The sequence below is a fragment of the Toxorhynchites rutilus genome, chromosome 3, assembly GCF_029784135.1.
Source record: "Toxorhynchites rutilus septentrionalis strain SRP chromosome 3, ASM2978413v1, whole genome shotgun sequence".
Lineage (NCBI taxonomy): Eukaryota > Metazoa > Arthropoda > Insecta > Diptera > Culicidae > Toxorhynchites > Toxorhynchites rutilus.
In genome coordinates this window covers 129,858,656-129,876,912 of record NC_073746.1, presented here as the reverse complement: position 1 = coordinate 129,876,912, position 18,257 = coordinate 129,858,656, and the positions used below count along the sequence as shown (strand labels likewise).

The 18,257-nt window shown below is 39.7% G+C and overlaps 1 protein-coding gene across 4 annotated transcripts in view; it reads right to left on the bottom strand.

The window, feature by feature from the left end:
* Nucleotides 1-18,257, bottom strand: part of LOC129776222 (synaptotagmin-5) — a 92,542-nt gene that overhangs the window by 27,331 nt on the left and 46,954 nt on the right. For 3 of the 4 annotated variants that reach the window (XM_055781738.1, XM_055781737.1, XM_055781740.1), the window contains exon 1: nucleotides 13,514-14,062. The exons of the other annotated variant lie outside the window; for it this stretch is intronic. The gene's annotated coding sequence lies outside the window, so the exon portion shown is untranslated. Of the gene's footprint in view, nucleotides 1-13,513; nucleotides 14,063-18,257 lie in introns of those variants that run through there. 4 annotated transcript variants of the gene reach the window in all.

The window sequence follows — 18,257 nt, the reverse complement described above, 5'->3', positions numbered from 1 at the left end:
AGGAAAAAGGGAAAATTCGGAAATTTAAATTCCCGTATGTTCTACAATTACATAGTGACAAGTTCTGTAAGTCTATTTGATGTGTGCACTAGCGAAATTGATCTTTATTCGAAACTGGAAATGGATTTTAATGTGATGAAGCGCACTCCTATATCTTCTTCTTCTTCTTCTTCTTCAATGGCACTAACGTTCCTAGAGGAACTTCGCCGTCTCAACGTAGTGTTACTTGCGTCATTTTTATTAGTACTTAGTTGAGATTTCTATGCCAAATAACACGCCTTGAATGCATTCTGAGTGGCAAGCTCTAGAATACGCGTGATCACAGTGCAAGTCGGAGGAAATTTCTTTGACGAAAAATTCACCCGACCAGAACGGGAATCGAACCCGAACACCCGGCATGTTAGTTATGACGCTAACCACTCGGCCAAGGGAGCACCTTCTTCTATCTATACCAAAAAAGGATCGTCGGATGTGTTGATAAGAGCAGAACTCAAAGAAGGAATTATCCGATTGAGGGCTGTCTTTATTCTATCATATTTTCTGTATAAAACATTTTTCATTTTACATGTAACGGAGAAACATGTTATTTGCAAGTGGTTGAAAAATCTTGAACGAGAATTGTGTCTGAAAATAATCTGATATTATAATGTTGAGTTTTGTTCGAAATACTAGGGATTTTATAGTAAAAGGTAATTTCAACGGGTCCGAATAGAAGGTCAATTAATGAACAGTTCTGCGATTGGACCCGTGAAGTTGCTTATAATAAGAAAACGTGAATGTTTGAAGGTATTGATAACAAAAGAAAATTTGGGCGGGACGAAGTTTGCCGGGTCAGTTAGTATATTATACAAATGATATACATGTATTGGGGAGTACAACATTTCCTGTTATTTAATGTAATGTAATAAATCGGGATGCCATAACATGTGCAAAATTAACAAAATTAACTTTAGTTGTAGCTTATATCTTCTTCTTTTTAAGTTGCTGTTGTCATATCTTTCCAGCAGAGTGTCCCACGCAATTTTGTAGTTAGCACCTGTTATCTGCAAATTAGACATCTTAGCTCGCTTTGTAGACAACCCTTCAAGTATGGAAGCTTTTTGACATTCGTCCAATCTTGGATGTGGATGAGTGACTTAATTAAGTCGCTGAAATTCAACCATTCTTCAACATCCCCGTCGAATCTTTGAAACTTCTTCTGATACAGTCGCACATGATCATAGGTACTTCCCTTCCGGTGCGGTGTCCCTCTCATGGGCCCGTATTTTCACCCGTCAGTTCCAATCCTTACCCACCGTTCATCTAACTTCTCCAATGAATACATTACATGGGATATACTGATGTCGCCACTGAAGTTATGAACGAAGCGCCGATACTGTCCCGTTAAAAACGGTACGTTGTGTCAGCCTACATAAAAGAGTTCTACAGGCTCCCCGAGAAAACGTATGGAGAGTATGGATGATATCAGGATCGTAATCGGGGACGCAAACGCACAGGTCGGTTGAGTGGATTTTTTTCCGACCAGCAGCCAGAGGGATCCGTAGTACCTACTACACATGCTGGAATGTATGAAAACACACCTGGAAACATCCAAATAAAAAGGTCTGCTCTCAGATCGACTATGTTCTGATTTACGGTTGGCAGTACTCCGATGTCTTCGATACGAGGACCTTCCGAGGACCAAATGCCGACTCGGATCACCGTCTCGTTGTATGTATGATTCGGGCTCGTTTGTACAACGCATCTAAATCGAGATCAACGAGGATGGGATGGTTGAACAGACAGTGGTTATCAACCGAAGGAATTGCCGAGAAGTACTCCCGATAAGTTGACGAGCTAATGAATGAATACGTTGGAGCAAACATGAATGAGTAGGGGAAGCATATCCACGTGTTGAGCACGATAATCGAACTCTTCAAAGTCGGGGGGCGAACGGTTATATATTATCATTCATCGGAACATCTTGAGAGTATGAACTGAGGAAGAAATGCGTTCGGACTGACTGAAAGGACTCATATTCCCTATCTACAAAAAAGGACACCGTCACGACTGTAGCAATTTTTTTTTATCCCTTTTGTTTATTATAGGCTCTATAGCATTTTAGCTGTAACAGAGCCGAATTTTAATCGTGTACGTGTCACACATGTTTATTATATCTATAATTAGCACATTACACAGTTGCCATTTTCCGGCGTTAGAGTATTCCCTTCTATACCATTGCACATGGAACATATACACACAGTAGTCATTTAGGCGTAAGAGTTTTCCTTCTGTTCTTCCATTATCCAGTTAGACCGGATAGCGGAGACAGTTGATTGGTCACTGTTGAGTTATTTATAGAACAGCAGTCCGATGTGTCTTGCAGAGCAGAGCAGTTGTATGGATGAATCGATCTTATTTCGACCGTGGATCGATCTCCATCGCTGATGATTGTTGCGTGGACGTAGTTACTCTGTGTTGTTACAAAGATGGTCAATGAGGGCCCTGAGTTTTGAACTCGCTATCGATCGCTTACTAAGCGAACGCGCAACCAATGTGGCTACGGAGACCCCCGACTGTAGCAATTATCAAGGCATAATTTTTATTTATTTACCATGATGCTACATCCCTTGAAGAGATTGGATTCACAACATTGTTCCGCCAATGCACTCGGTTCATAGCTGCAGTTCTCCGACTCCCGGCTATACCGATTCCTTCGAATTCCTGTCCCACCTGGTCCTACCACCTTGTTGGGATCCTCTCCTCCACGTTCCTACCGGATTTGATGCGAACACTATCTTTGTAAGGCTGCGGTCCGGCAATCTTGTAACATGCCCTGCCCATCGCACTCGTCCAACCTTGGCGACTTTCTGGATGCTGGGTTTGCGAAATGTTTGGGCGTGATTCAACAAGAGATATCAATGCGTCTGAAGGTAATGTTTACAAATAAAATATGACACTACGTATGAGTCGGGCGTAAATCGCTCGCTCGCAATACAAATGCAGTGTTCGTCCTACGGAGAGAGGAAAATTTGCAACTTAAGTTTCGCCCATTTTCGACATCTTCTTCAATGACACTAACGTCTCTGTGGAACTTCGCTGTTTCAACGTAAAGTATTACTTACGTTAGTGGTAAACTCTAGGATACGCGTGACCACAATACAAGTCGAAATAATTTCGTACAACTTATTGGATTTGGAAGACGTCATGCGCGATTTGTATTATACAGTCTCACTTCAGCTAGTGAGCGTCAACTGCCTTCCTTGATGCTGATGTCACGGTTCCTTATGGTACAAAGTGCGAGAGCAAAATCACTTCGGAGGATCGATAATGTGTTGTAAATAAGACAAAGTATATCCTGCGGTGCGATTTTGCTCGCAACTTCAAATCCAACATTTTTTGCTGACCGTGAATGAGAAGCACAAATTTCTTCAATTTTATTTAGTTAGCAATTAAGAAACTAGAAGCGAATAGCTCTGTGCGATTAAACGTGCAATCCATCGAAAAATTGTAAAAACTACTTCACAATGCTTTGGTGCGGTTATTTGAGACGACATTCAAAAATATGGAAGTCTCCGTAGCCTAAAAGGCTGCGCGTCCGCTCATCAAGCGAATTCATTCCCAGGAATCTCGATTGGTTGAAGGGACTTTTTCAAAGCCAGAGGTGAATGAATTTTGTAGTTAAAATCCTCTATAATAGAAAAAAATCAATCCATCAATTGAGGGAATTTTCTGACGATCACAATATTATTATCAGAGCAGATAAATGCCCGACTGGAACTCATGAACGTCAATTTAATCCTCCCATAAAAGATGACTGTCCATACCTCCATTAATTCTGCTATTCTGAGATGCCATTTTTCCTTTTTTTGAGGTCGATATTGTTAGATGGATTATATGGATTAGTTGTAGATCAAATATATTCCTAGTATATGTTACGTTACGTGACACAGTTCGTAATCCGATCATTTTGGGTTTGATTCTCCTGAGGTCTTGATAGTCTAGATGCGTTTTTAGGGATCGATGATTCAGGATTATCATGATGTTAGTCGAGCTCCCATTTGTTTTAAAGATGCATGCTACGCATCTAGATTCAGAGTGAAAACAACATCGGTAATTGTGGGTTCGACTTGTGGTAAATTGCCCTCTTAACTGCGATTGACCGTATGAAAAAAATGCCTTCGAGGCTAAACATTATTCACCGATTTTACTATCCCATGTAGCGTGCTGATCCTTCCTGGGGCAAGCCATGAGTGCTTTCGTTTTTCTGCTCTCATCTCATGGCAGTACTTATAGTTGTTGTGTTTACACTTGGTGAAATTGTTCGAACGGATGTACCTTTCCTAACTTTTCATCGCACTAAGCACACCTGAAGGCAATTCACGGACGATAGTGAGGTTCGGGATATACGGGTAAAACGAATAAACTCCATCTCGAATGGAACCACCCGGAACGTGTTTGTGTTCGGAACACTTTCCATTATGAAATTTTGAAGTAGCCAGCCGTCATGGGCTGAACTCTATTTTTAACTGTGCGCCATGCCATGAAGCAGCACTAGCAGGGCAGAAGTGGGTGGTTTATGTTGAACTTGAAAAGGAACTCTCGAATGGGACACGTCAATGGTACTAGAAGGTGTTTCACGTTTCAGGGAACATAGCGGTTGCCAAGCTGTGATGCGACGACGTTACAATATAGTGGCTGACGGCGAACGTGTGCAAGAGGACATTCCTGGAATTGCGAATTGAAAAGCGTGACTCGTGCGAGCTTCAAGTGGTGTATAGTGTTGAGATGCATTTTAAAATTAATGAAATTGTGCGATGATATTAGCTAAATTTGTTTGCTACACTACGTGAGTCTGTTCATAGTGAATGATTCCCAAAATAGGATGTGCATATTTGGTCTGTTTGTTGCCTCCAAATTTTTCGTAAGTGCTGAGCTGAAATTACTGTCGTATTGTAAACCTTCTCCAAATTGACGGAGCACAGATCACGAATACGATTGTTGTTGTTCCGTTCATCTTAAGAAAACAGCAATACTATAGCTGCACGAGATGAATTAGAAAAAGAATCAGTAACCAAACAATAGAACAGACTTATATGCAGTCATTTTTACAGCGCTAAGGAGTGCATATAATGCCAGTATCAATAGTGTGGTTTAAAAAATTCACGGCAACTCACCACATTTCGGAGAAGTGATTTACTCGAAATGTATCAATAAAACGCTGCAAACTACTATTAATTTCAGCAGATCGATCTGGATGGTACATTATGTAAGTAGAATCAAATAATTGTAACAATAATTTTAGCAAGACTCAACAAACTTTTTCTCTTCCTAACAAGCAACTCAAAATGTGTTGAAATATTGTTTGATTCCCACACAATCTACATACCAACATGACAAAAAGCTTCGAGCGATTTGAGGAAAAGTTTATCCCCCCCTTCATATTCGTTCCATTGACATACTCAATTTTCACAAATCATCCGAAGTGGTGATATAAGTCACCACCGACTACTCGCTATAATAGGGTAGAAGCCAACCAATGGATAGCACCTGAAGCCATTGCATTTTTGTGATTCGTTTTCCACGATTGATTGATCAAAATTATTCATATTTTCTACTTTAACCAGCAATAGCGGTAACATACGTGTGTTTCGAATTGTGTCGTAAAAAGGATGATGTGGGAATTTCCCTACATCATTCACTTCAGCCATAAGAAACCAGTGAATTGAATTGCTTTAGAATTACGGCAAAAAGTTCCTTTCAATAATATTAAGGTAGTGGGTATTAATATTCGTCTGTATTAGCGAAACAACGTAGGGAAAGCAGAGTATTGCTCCCGCAATGGTAATCGTCGCGGTATGCACAATTACCCCTGGTGAATAAATAACGCTAAATTACACGGTATTGTGTTTTCATTATACGCACGACATGACATTGCCATTACGAGCTGCTACTGCACATTTGTCCAGATAACGCCGTGGAGTGCGAATTTGGCCTTGAGCTGTGCACCTGCGGTTTGTTTCCAAATCGTTATAAAGTACTGATTTAATAATAGAGCGGGGGAAATTTGTGTAAACCTTATTCACACAATATGGAAGAATGTGGTTTCTGTCGCAATCACCCAAGAGCAGGGAAAGGGCTGGGGCAGGACAATCGCCAGGAAAAACATTACCAGCAGTAATATCGTTCGACGGACCCGTCGGCGAGAAGGCTACCGTTCTGCATGCAAGCATAATCTAATGGCCAAAAAACGAGCTTGCAGGCTGTACGATCAGGCTCCGATAGTATCAAGCATGCTTAATCTTGAAAAAAAAAATCTAGTCACAGAACGAGGAGATGTGTAGGTTTGTTTCCGCTGATTAAGCACGATAACTTGTCTTATATTTGCATGCGTGGTTTCCGTCTCAAACAGTAAAATATACTGAACCGTTTATTAAGTTTCGACCGTTTTTGACAATATTACAGCCGGGAATTATACCAGTAATAGAGTAAATGATGCTGGTTTGTCGGATATCGGGTGTGTTCACGCACCTAGTAAATGCAAATCGATTTTTCATCATGAACTCACGTGTAATAAAGATGAGTTTGAGTTTGTTGAAAAGCCTTGTTGCTAATAATGCCATAAGGCGTTCAAATTGTTATTTTTTAAATGTTTTTTAACGATAATCTTCATATTTTCTTATGATCTAGTCAGTCCACCTCTGATCATGGTTTGTCCAGTTTTAGAAATCGCCATTTTTGAATGAAGAAATTCGAATTTTTAAGTGGATGTTGTATTTCTCATTGCTTGAGTTTACTGTCATCATATTGATCCATTCATAACTTAGGCTTTCTTCAGAATATTGTCTATTCTTTGGCTTTTAAAAGGTGAACGGCACTCAACACATGGAACCTTTACTTCTGCTACGCGCGAAGGACATCATAAACAAATTGCAGCGCGCCAAGCGGCTGCCATAGTAATCATGTGGATACACCAAAATCAGTGCATCGGACGAACCATGATCAAAATTGAGGTCATCGAGCGTACATCGAGCGTAGATACTAAATCATACATGATTTAGTATCTAAATCAAATCTAAATTTAAAACATGTGAATCTGTAAAAGTATCCTATAAAACTACTGTAACTATGAAAAAATTGTAAAGGGTTGTATCTAGGACACGACTGCATATTTCCGACGTGGAACTACGCAATTATATTATGCAATCCACTTGTTTACCACTTCGAATATTATTTTACAATGCATCGAAGTTTCTGTAATAAATTATGTTCTTCGTTACAAATAGATTTGATGAACGTTCTTTTACGTTTGATATGATGCCTAGAACTACCAAAATATGTGAACGGAAGAATTGTCAAACGATCATTGTATTTTACATTTCCCTCTGAAATTATTGCACATGTTAACGTAATTCTCGAACCGCGAAAGTTCATTCATCTCTAGTATCTGAAATGACGATTTTCCCAGGCTTCTCATTTTAAAAGTACGTTTTAGGGAAACATATTCCCGTCTGCACAGCGACAAACGAGTCTAGCATGTATTAGCAAAGCGGATTCCCCTAGGCACATTAATTTTGAGTTCCATGGTAGGGAAACACAGCTCAGTGGGAAAGAATACCCCCGACTTGCATGTTTTGACAAAGCGGATTCCCCTGGCGCATTGATTTTGAAGTCCGTGTTAGGGAAACACAGCTCGGTGGGAACAAAAATACACCCTACTTGCATGTATATTTGCAGAGCGAATTTCTACAGGTACATCGATTTTGAAGTCTGTGTTGGGGAAACCGTAAATCGGGCCAATCAAAACTTGGCAGTTAGGGCGTTTAAATAGTGCTTGATAGTTTACAGTTATTCAATTGTTCATCGCATGAAAAGTAATTATTTTATTAATAGTGATAGACGCGCAGAAATATTTCCTATCAATTGATGAATACATCTTTCCGATCTGTTAAGAAATGTTCGAGTTATAAGCATTCGATATACGGGTAGGGTTAGCACACAAATCGGCAGAACAAATGTATGAGAAAAAGGAAACTCTTCCAGTTTTCATGAATTTAAATCGTTTAGAGATTAGCGAATTGTAATGTATAGCATATCAAACAAATCTTAGAGAATTTCTGATTCGATTGGTGTGCAAACCATGAGAATTCGCTCACAGTGAACATAGTTATTAACGTTAACTTTATTTCATAAAAATGTGACCTGTTTCCTGAATTGGCACCCTTCCTGAAAGCCGTAGTTCTACGTCAAAAGATAATTTTATTTGTTTGTTTGGAAATATTTGAACACCTGATTTGACACAGCTGCGCTGAACTGAAGCATTCAAAAAAAGTGGGCAAACCAAGATTGGATTCTGAAATTTATTCTAAAATAACTCTGAATTCTACAATAGTTTGAGCTTCACGTTGACAGGTATAGAAAATTTCGACATTTCAAATTTCAAAATTTCAAAAATGTTAAAAATAGAACATAGTTTCCAAGAGAGACTAACTTCATTTCAAGGGGTCGGAAGTGGAAACTGGAATGAAGCTAGGGATAGTCCAACCAGAATACTCGTAAACTAATCGTTTCAGTAGATGGTTATAACGAGATTTTTTCTGGGTTTTGGCAGATCTTATTACAAGTCCCGATGAACACGTTCATACCCTAATTTATGAAAGACCGTAATTATCATATAAGGAAAACAAATTTATTCGATAGGTAAAAATTGGTCTGTAGCACAACTAGTCCTTTTTTGTTTTGTTTTGTACAGTTTAGTGCTTATATTTTACTATCTCGGAGATAGCTCGTCCAGCTCAAACCTTAGTAAGGGATTGGAATGGGACAATCTTCATTAAATTAAGTTAACACTTCACTCCTCTCTGTGCTGAGCTTATATGCAGATAAACATGAAATAACGAAGAAAGCAACCATGCCACGCAATTTGATACCCGAGTTGTATGTACATTTTGTCAAATAATAGGAGTACCGGTAAGTTTCTTCGTTTTTTTCAAAAATTAATGCTTTATTCTGCAAAAATGGTTACAAATTTAATATTTGAAATATTACCTATCGCTAGTCACAACTTTTTCCCATTTTTCTGGCAATTCACGGATCTTTTTGCGGAAATAATTGGTCGGTTTGTCGGTTAATCACGAACCGATCCAATTTTTGATTGACTTTGACTGATAGTAATCGGACGGAGCAATGTCTGGAGAATACGACGGGTGAGAATTTTTTAGAATTGATCTTCCACCTATTGGAGGGATCGAAGCTGTTGCTTGTCAGGATAATATCAGAGGCAAGACCTCTGTATTGTCAGATTGTATTGGCATCCGAAAGTCCAAGTTAGTCGAAAGCAACTTGCTGACATGTGCTCACTCCTTCCTGAGCCACGGTTGATCTTGGGAGACTTCAACTATCACGGTACCGCCTGGGGGGAACAGTACGACGACAACCGTTCATTGTTGTTATATTACCTTTGTAACAGCTTCAATATGACCGTTTTGAACACTGGGGAAACAACATGTGTACCTAAACCTCATGTTAACCCAAGTGTTCTTGACCTCTAGCTTTACCCGAATTCTCTATCGTTAGATTGCAAGTGGTATGTAATCCAGGATCCCAACGGTAGTGATCACTTGCCAATCAAAATTTCCATCACCATTGGGTCGAATTCTTCTGAATCTCTAAACATGGCATATGACCTTACAAGACACATTGACTGGAAAAAATATGCGGACGTGATTGTTCTAGCCATCAATACCAGAGATGGTTTACCTCCATTAACTATAACTATAAGGAGGAGTATAACTTCCTTTCTCGTTTGATCTATGACAGCGCGGTTCACGCTCAAACGAAACCCATCCCAGGTTCCACTATTCTTCAAAGACCTCCCAATCCATGGTGGGATAGCTAATGTTATCAGGATAAATCGAATGCATTTAAAGCTTTTCGGAAACGTGGAACCATTGAGAATTTCCAAACGTATTTAGCCCTTGAAAATCAATTTAAAAACTTGATCAAAGGGAAAAAACGTGCTTATTGGCGAAATTCCGTGGGAGGTTTGTCACGAGTCAATGGAAAAATTTTGGAAAGTGGCTCGAAACATGAGAAATCGCTCTTCAACGAATGAAAGCGAGGAATATTCACATCGATGGATTTTGAATTTTGCACGGAAGGTTTGTCCCGATTCCGTTCCCCTTACAAAAAATTGTTCGAGATATTTCACAACATAGGTGCGATTTTGATTCCGAGTTTTCGATGGTAGAATTCTCTCTTGCTCTCCTCTCATGTAATAATTCTTCTCCGGGATCGGATAGAATTAAGTTCAACTTGCTGAAAAAACTCCCTGATGTGGCGAAACATCGCTTGTTGAATTTATTCAATCGGTTTCTGGAGCATAATATTGTTCCTGATGATTGGAGACAAGTACGAGTTATAGTTATTCAAAAACCGGGAAAGCCCGCGTCCGACTACAATTTGTACCGCCCAATAGCAATACTTGTATAGGGAAATGATCTTATTTCGCCTTGATCGATGGGTTGAAACGAATGGCCTACTCTCAGATACACAATATGGGTTCCGCAGGGGCAAGGGGACGAATGGTTGTCTAGCGTTGCTTTCTTCAGAAATTCAAATGGCTTACGCAAAAAAAAAACAAATGGCTTCAGTATTCTTGGACATAAAAGAGGCCTTTGATTCTCTTTCAATCGAGGTTTTTTCAGACAAATTACACTCTCGGGGTCTGCCGCCTCTATTGAATAATATGTTATATAACTTGCTTTGTGAGAAACATTTGAACTTTTCTCACGGAGATTCGGCAGTAAGTCGGGTCTCTTACATGGGCCTCCCTCAGGGTTCATGTTTAAGCCCCCTTTTGTACAACTTCTATTTAAGCGACATTGACAATTGCCTTACACAAAATTACAACCTAAGACAACTTGCAGATGATGGAGTGGTGTCTGTCGTAGGATCAAACGAATCTGACCTGCAAGAACCCTTACAAGATACTTTGAACAATTTTTCAACCTGGGCCATTGAGCTAGGGATCTAATTCTCCACGGAGAAAACAGAGATGGTGGTTTTTTCTAGGAAGTATAGACCAGCAAAACCAAAGCTTCAACTTTTGGGTATACCGACCACTCATGCTATGTCATGGGGTCTGGTTCGACTCCAAATGTACTTGAGGGGCCCATATTAGGTATCTGGGTAAAAAATGCCAACAAAGAATAAACTTTCTCCGTACAATTACCGGCAACTGGTGGGGAGCCCATCCCGAAGATCTTATAATATTGTATCGAACAACTATTCTCTCAGTAATGGAGTATGGCAGTTTCTGTTTTCAATCAGCTGCCAAAGCACACCTCATTAAACTCGAGCGAATTCAGTATCTTTGTCTCCGTATTTTTTTGGCATGTATGCCCTCAACGCATACCATGAGTCTCGAGGTTTTGGCAGGCGTACTCCCACTAAAAGATCGCTTCAATTTATTATCTCTTCGGTTCCTCATCCGGTGTAAGGTTATGAACCCATTGGTGATCTGAAATTTTGAGCAACTGAGAGAGCTAATTTTTCATTCTGGATTTATGAGCTCATGAATTCATCTCCATGCAGGTTGATCCTTCTTCCTATATTCCCAACCGTGTTTGTTTCCCTGACTATATCAATTCTTCTGTGCATCTTGATCTGTTCATGAAGGAGAAAATCCATGATATTCCAGATTATCTTCTATAGGGGATCGTTCCTACGATCTTCAATGCAAAGTATGGGCGTATCAATTGTGATAATATGTACTTTACTGATGGGTCCTCTATGAGTGAGTCCACAGGATTTGGAGTATTCAACGTATTTTTTTGCACCTCACACAGTCTTCAGTATCCTTGCTCAGTATATATTGCTGAAATGGCAGCGATATACTGGGCGCTGGACAGCGTCGCCTCACGACCTGTTGAACACTATTACATTGTAACGGATAGTCTTAGCTCTGTCGAAGCTATCCATTCAGTGAGGCCGGAAAAGCACTCGCCGTACTTCCTTGAGAGAATACGAGAAATTTTGAGTGCTTTATCCAGACGCTGTTAAGTCATCACCTTTATCTGGGTCCCTTCACATTGCTCAATTCCGGGTAATGAGAGGGCTGACTCATTAGCAAAGGTGGGTGCGATTGAAGGTGACATTTATCAGCGTCAAATCGCCTTCAATTAATTTTATTCTTTAGTCCGTAAAAATACAATCGCTAGCTGGTAACGCAAGTGGAACGAAGATGAATTGGGCCGGTGGTTTCACTCGATTATCCCTTAGCCTTAAACCATGGTTCAAAAGTCTGGACTTGAGTCGGGACATTATTCGCACCTTCTCTCGGCTCATGTACAATCACTGTTCGTTAGATGCGCTACTCTTTCGTATTAATCTTGCCGACAGCAATATCTGTGTTTGTGGCCAAGGTTACCACGACATCGAACACGTTGTTTGGTCGTGCGAGGGATATGTTGTTGCCAGATCGAATTCAGAAAACTCTCTTCGGGCCAGAGGAAGGTAGCCCAATGTGCCGGTGAGAGATGTGTTGGTTCGGCTAGATCTTGACTACATGGTCTAAATATATGTTTTCCTTAAAACTATCGATCTTCGAGTGTGATTGTTCTTACATCCTTTCCCCCTACTTTTCGTCGGTTCCCTTCCATTAGAATAAGTTTTTTGAAAAAAGTTTAAGAATTGAGTGTGAAGTGTGAATGTGAATGTGAATGAGAATGCGAGTATGAGTGTGAACATTACTACAATCTCCTTACATCCCATCCTTTTCCTAATGAAAATGTGTCGACCGACCGCGATTAATCGGTTTCCTACTTTATTAACCATAGAATTAATGAAACATGTTAATATATGCTAGTAGAAATATAGTTAAGAGCTTGGCTCCTTTAAACATATGTAACTGAGCCTGTAAAAATAAACGATTTAATAAAAATAAACAGATTACTTTTACAAGAGAATCAACATAAATAGTGTATACTAGTGAAACATGTGAATAAGAATGTGCTCGACAATGTCTGAAGAAATAACGATTTCTGCAAATCGATTGAATACTGAAAAGATAAAGTGAGCCGCTATTCCTAGCATTGCTAAATTCTTTTGTAAAAAGAATATTCCAAATTTTGTGTCTCCAAAAACTCCGGTATCAACATGATGATAGAAACTTATTGTCTTCGATACGCACATTTATTAATTACTTATTATATCCGATACCCATATGTATTCAATTTATGTCCTATAAAATCAAATGAGCAGTGAGTCAATTTCATATCAATCTATTTAGTATCATTTGTTCACTAATTTCAATTTTGCGTAAATTGCCAATTGAGCTTTTTTCTCACTCCCATCACAGTATTATCCGCCAACACAGCTAATTTTATGATAGAACCCAATTTATTCGATTTCTCATTTCACCAAATTTCTCTTGTAATCCTCCAACTACGCTAAGCAACGCTACCGCCGCAAATCACTTCCCAAAAGTGGATGGAACACGATAGTAAAAAGCTCTACGATATTATCCACTTACAGTTCGCAGATAACAGCCAGCACGATGAGCTCACTTGCCAAGGGGTCGATAAGGGCGTCCTATCTTCTACAATATGGTACCAAGTTGTACGTGCTAATTGTCTGTCTGGTATATCACCCCACACTAGGCACTGTAAGTCAACTGATAATTTGCATGACACACATGTAGCTCCATGCTACTCTTTTGTGATTGTCTGGGGTCAGCGTCACTGAATCAGCCGTTTCCAGCCCATCCTTTCACCACGCACACACCCATCACGCACATCTAATTCAATCTAAATTGAATCTAGCTGCCAACGTATTTCCGTATCTGGTGTCTATCCAATTTCGCAACACGTTGCAAACCAAATGTAAAATCGATGATGTAGCTCTATCCACGAGCGCTAACAAGACACTTTTTTTCTTCTCCTCACTAGTCTCAACCGTCGACGGACAATGCAGCGTTCACCCTGGACCATTTAATGATCCACTCTGCTGAACAAATGTTACCATGGAGGATTGGCTGGCCTTCAAGTAAATCGTCTACACTCAGGCATTGTCCTCGATGAACTGAAGACAGGTTACTTCTGGAAAGCACTTGTTGCCTCGCGGAAATGTTAGAAACGGTGTATTCCCCGACTAGGGGGTAACTCAGTTCATCCTGGGCAACGCATGCGCCACAGCTTCCACTATCGACGAGAATGAGTTTCCGGGAAGCACGACTCGCGTTTGACTTTAGCGAGGTGCTTTCATTAATGCTTTCGGACGGATACATTTGGTTTGTTTCTGCAGAGGCATACATTTTCATACAGCAGCAGTGGGAATAAAAGTTCTTTCTCGATGCTGCGGGCGATATGTTAAGTATGTATGTGAACCTTTTTCATGGACGCGTGTGTTTATGTTTTGTTTATTTCCATTTTCAGACAGCGCGACCCGTATACAAATTTGAATTCCAGTATGAACGAAGAGCTGGGTATTTGCATATGTCAAGTTGATTCAGTATACAAAAAGCTGAACATGAATCATATTCTTTAAAGACACCTTGAAGATGCTCCCTATAGTCTGTTGAAAGATGAGAAACTGAAATCTGCATCTGAATCTGGGAAGTATCTAGCATGTGTGATGGGATTTAAATCAGAGTCAGAATATCAGATGTTGAAAAAGTTTTCACTGTTTTCCGACAGAAAGACCAAATAATTAAAACTTCCTGCATGCAGCTTACGATAGGAGCGCATCTTTAAACAAAATAGTGACTCTATTTCTAAATGACTTTTTTGTTGTTCTATACCGAAAAAGAGTATTTCCTATTGTAGTGTAGTGACTCCTTTGAAAAAAAAATTGGATGGCATTAACACTCTTAGTGGAGCATCGCCTTCTCAACGCAGTAACTACTTATGTCATTTTGGTTAGTCCTTAGTTAAGAGCTCTATGCGAAATAATACGCCTCGATTGTATCATGAGAGGTAAGTGCGAGAACACGTGTGCCCAGTGCGATTCGGAAGAATTTTCTTTGACAAAAGTACCTCCGGCCAGAACGGGAATTGAGCCCGAAACTTTCGGCATGATATGTGCGACGCTCGGCCACTGGAGTCACATGGCGGAATAATATGTAGGAACTGGTTTAGACACTGATAATTTGAATGTTGTAGATGAAGAACGCTTTGAGGCACTGAAATAGTTAAAAAAGAATTGCTCAGGCCTACCGAAACCATCACGAGACATCTGTATCGATTACGGAGAGTATTTTGAATCTGGGATCTAGAATTTCAATCGGATATCTGATACTGGGATTTTCGCTTCACTTGTTTTCAGGAGTCTTCTATATATCAGATGCGTAACTTAATTCTCGCGTTTTTTTTTATTTATTGTGAAACAATGGTTACAAATTAATCATTCATGATACTCCCCTTCGCTAGCTACAATTGTTCTCCCATGTTTCTGTTAGAGATCGAATAACGTTATGGTATATATCTTCGTCTTTTTAGCCAAGCCAAGATCTTCATTTCTTCATTCGAGTAGAACTGCTGACCAACCATCGGAAGAACAAGTAATAATCGGACGACGCAATATCTGGGAATACTACCTCGATCAAGAAGTTCCCGGAATCACCACCGCGTGGCGCTCTTAGTCACCCGTTTTTATATTATTATTTTTTGTAGGTTGCCACATCTGATGCAACATGCAACTGATGCATTGACATTCTATAAAATTTGTAGTGTGATAGTTTTACATTTCTAAAAGTTACAATCGTTATTCGTGAACATTTGGCTAAAGACGAAACGAATACTATTCAGCAACCACCGAATTCACCTGATTTGGTTCCCTGTAACTTTGTCCTACTCAAACGACTCAAGAAACCACGTTTCAGCAGCGAAGATGGCACTGATGGCCATACCGCAAATCAAATATAGTAAATGTTTCGAGGATTGGATCAAGCGCTGGCATAAGTGCATTGCAGTCGATGTGATGGGTTTTTCGGTTCTAACTGTTCATAATATGACAGAACTTTCACAGCGTGAATATTTGGTCAAGCCGCCGACGGAGAAGCATAACCGTAACAGTGACTAAGAATATCAACAAATATTAACGAGTAACGACCTTGATTTTATTTCAGCCCTCATTATATTGATGACAATAACAAACGAGTTCATTTTGTTCACATCGCTGTTGCATGAGCAATTTTGCTATAATGAATGAATGCGACATTGAGTGGGGTTCATAACTTCGCTGTTATTTATACTTTGGATATCAAAAGCAACAAATTGATATTCATCACATTCGAAACGATATTCGTTCTGGCAGTGAATTTAAGTTCAAAATAAATTTCATTTGGCGAGACGGTAGTAACGGCATATGCAGAATGGATACAACGAGTGGTTGTAGCTACCGTCAAGTCATTTGCGACATCGGGAATTTCATAAGGTATTTCCGAATACGGCATCCGGCAGCTGCAAAACCCAACCGCACACAGCAGCCTCAGGTTAGAAGTTAACAACAGCTGATATTCATTTGGCTGAAATGAAATTCAGTTTTGATAAGTTCCGATAATCAAGATGAAAATGACACTGGGTGGAAAAAATAAACATCAAAACATATTAAAGGACAAAAGTTCATTTGCTCATATTCACTGGTTGCCTGGATCTGTCATTTTAATTTTCGTTTGGAATATATAGGTTTTCGATGCAACCTAGCCCGAAAATCTATGCATTTGATCTTAGGGAAGATGATTTTTTCCAACACTGAACCGTAATAAGTAACTGTAATGCATCCATTTTTCGTCGCGATGCGATTCCATTTGGTCGTTGGAGTAGTTGTTTACAGATAACGCCCGAAACCAATTTGAAATCTGCAAAAAAAAGTAACCCCCTTCATTAGTTTGTAACTATTCAAATTATGAATATTCTTCCGTTCATTTTTTTATTGTTGAAAGCAGGGCTCGGCGTAGTCATAGCTAACTGAGGATAGTCAGCGGACTATGAAGAAATTCACCGTATTCAATTAGAAAAGACTTTTGGCTTCTTCACGCAGTTTCTCCGTCAACATGACTCAATAGTCAGTCGGTCGTTTAGTAGCTATCTTCCTGTAACGACTCCACTATATCATTTCCCCGTCAAATGTACTTCATTGCATTTTGAAGTGAGTCCCCTCATAATGAATTCGTTTCTCTCTATAATGTATAACGTACATACGCTCGTACGTATAACGTATAACGTACGTACGTACACTCTTAGGAAAAATTGATATATATTTGATATATTTTTTTTTGGAAAATATTACCAATGATTAGTGAATTTTTGCAACACGAATTATTCGTACTTGTTACATGTCTATTGCAGCGCCCGACATCTTATCCTGCATCGATTGAGTCTGATCCGCGGCTACAAATTAGGAGAAAATTCCCAATGATTACTACAAACAGCTACGATAGACTGCTCAGTCGCATCATAGATAATTCTCACCATTATTCTCTCCCAGGACCAGCATGTAAATACTTGTCAGCCAAACAAGTTCGAAGCCACCAAGCTGACGAAACCTAGGCGGCATTAAGTGAGACCAGCTCTATCTCCCGTTGCAACATTGAGTTGGAGCGCAGCGTCAGTGAAAACGGAACCTTCGTCTTGACGATTCCGAAAACATCCAATTGATCGAACCACCGATTACAATCGTCGGCAAATCGGTTATGAAGTAGCCCTTGACCTAATCCGACAGCATAGCGGTGGAGAAATCTATATAGAAAAGTAGTTCCGCTCAACTCAATTATCAGCTCGGCAATTGGGTTAATAATGTTATGTTTACATTTTTTGCGGTTGCCAGTAATGACAATCGTCAATGTTACCGATACCGCGTAGTAAAATGTATCAATCGTTGGTAGGTACGTGTATTGCATCAGAAATTCATTTTACATACAGTTGGTAATGTTTTCAGAAAATATGTATGTTCAGTCCCTGAAAAGAAGAGAAACATTGCTGCACAAATTCATCTCCTCCACCTTTTGTGATTCTCCTATCAGCTAGCATAGCCGCCTAGCAGCGAGAAGAAGAAAATATTTTTCCATCCGTGGAACAGTGCGCATAAAAGTAAAACCAAAAAAAAAAAGCAGAACAATAAACCTTGGAATGTGTTGGAACATGTTTATTCCTCCACCATGTTTGACAGTGAAGAGTTGATATTTTTGTCAAGTGTTTCCGCTGTGAACTTTGCAAGTTCAAGCGTCCATTGGCACGTTTCCTCCATCATCCGACCAGAGCCTCCGCTCTCGAGCTTAT